General features: G+C 47.2%; 1 non-coding gene across 1 annotated transcript; it reads right to left on the bottom strand.

The window, feature by feature from the left end:
* Positions 1-1,457: 1,457 nt before the first annotated feature.
* On the bottom strand, positions 1,458-1,564 carry LOC120693564. The gene has a single exon (XR_005683027.1). It is a non-coding gene; the product is annotated as a small nucleolar RNA R71 (small nucleolar RNA).
* Between the last annotated feature and the right edge of the window lie 232 nt (positions 1,565-1,796).

Raw genomic sequence — 1,796 nt, 5'->3', positions numbered from 1 at the left:
AAGCTCTTGGTTCTTTTCCTTTGACTATTTTAATATAAGTAATCTTCTTTAGTTACTTGAGTCAGCTTTACTTTCCGCAAGTCTTTATCTTTCCAAGTACTTGTGCTTGTCTGCGAGAGTAAGTTTTCACCTCTAGTTCAGTTTAAGTTCTCTTTCTTGTCTTGTCAGCGTTAGTCATACGGGTTTTCTCGCACATACTAATGTAACTCAAGTTAGTTCACTAGGTTGAGGGGGATTTCTCTCTAAGGCCTCAAGAGAAACCCTAGTATCGATAGCAGACGTGGTGTCTAAATCAGTACTAGCTAGGAAGTGTGTTCCACCCCATGGCACCGTAGTGGTAGGCGGCAAGTGGTGACAGCCTTGTCCGTCCATCGTAGTCCATCACATTCGGGTGCTTTCATAGCAGTAGTGCCGAAGGACGTCTGTCTCCCTTCTCATCCCTGTCTGAGCCCTTTTCTTAGGCCGCCAAAGTAAGCTCCTGGTTCTGACATCAAGACAGAAGCTTAGATTAGTTCTAGTGAGGCTAGCTCAGTAGTATAGAAGTGTTTCGGGAGTCCTTTCTCGCTCGTTGTCCTCCCAGCTGCTACCTCTCTAAGGTATAGAATCTCCTGTGTGTCAAACGGTCATAGACTGGCCATTTATCCTACCCGTTATCTGGCTTACCCCTGCTAAATTAGTTGGTTGATAAACAAGTAAAGGTTGCCACTACAATTTACGATGCACTTTACCATAGAGCTTCCCTGAGGATTTCACGATACCCGGGAATACTCCGAGGTGAAGTGCTACACCGGTGAATTCTGTGCGCTTGCAAAGTACCTATTCAGATTGAGCATAAGAGACACCAACAAGTATTTCTGGCGCAAGTTATCGTATAATTGAGTGATAAGCTTTACTGTTTCATCACCGCTAGTTTTAGCGGGCTTACCATTGCTCTCTCTCTCTCCCGTTTATTCGATGCAGTGCTTGACCGGTTTTGATCTACCATCCAACTTCGATCCGAATCCTCAGAGAATTGGGCGAATTGTGAGACGCCGCGTCGTCCCACCCCAGAAGAAACCCACTTGGAACCCTCATTTGTCCGTCTCAGCACCACCCATGGCCAAGACTCTCAGGCAGTACTTGGCCCCGTCCAGCAGTCACATTCCTACTGGACTGAACAATGACCAAGGCAATGGTGGCTTTGAGCTCAAATCGGGACTGGTGAACATGGTTCAAGCGAGTCCATTCTGTGGAAAGGCATCAGAAGATGCCAACCTCACCTTCAGAACTTCCTTGAAGTGAGCAGTACTATTAACCCCAGAGGTACCACGATGGATAATATCCGTGTTCGGCTGTTCCTATTCTCCTTGCTAGGCAAGGCGAAGACGTGGTTCTACACCAACAAAGCAGACTTCACCACATGGGATGCCTGTTCCAACGCATTCCTGACAAAATACTTCCCGGTGGGCAAAACCAACGCCCTCCGGAGCAGAATCTCTGGATTTCAGCTGCTGCCGGATGAAGCCATTCCGGAAGCTTGGGAGAGATTCTAGGAATACATTGCAGCATGCCCCCACCACGGCATGGAAGAATGGCTGATCATTCAGAGTTTCTTCCATGGCCTGAACATACCAGCTCAGAACCACATCGATGCAGCATCTGGTTGTTCCTTTCTTTCGCTCAGCATCAACAAAGCGAAAGTGCTGGTCGAGAAGATTGCTTCCAACCAAAGTTGGAAAGGTGAAATGTAGCAACAGCCCCGCAAAAGAATTCATCATATAGACAGTGTTGATATGCTTGCTGCCAAGATGGACCTT

The sequence above is a fragment of the Panicum virgatum genome, chromosome 9N (genome assembly GCF_016808335.1).
Source record: "Panicum virgatum strain AP13 chromosome 9N, P.virgatum_v5, whole genome shotgun sequence".
NCBI classification, from domain to species: Eukaryota; Viridiplantae; Streptophyta; class Magnoliopsida; order Poales; family Poaceae; genus Panicum; species Panicum virgatum.
This window is presented reverse-complemented; position numbering and strand designations above follow the sequence as displayed.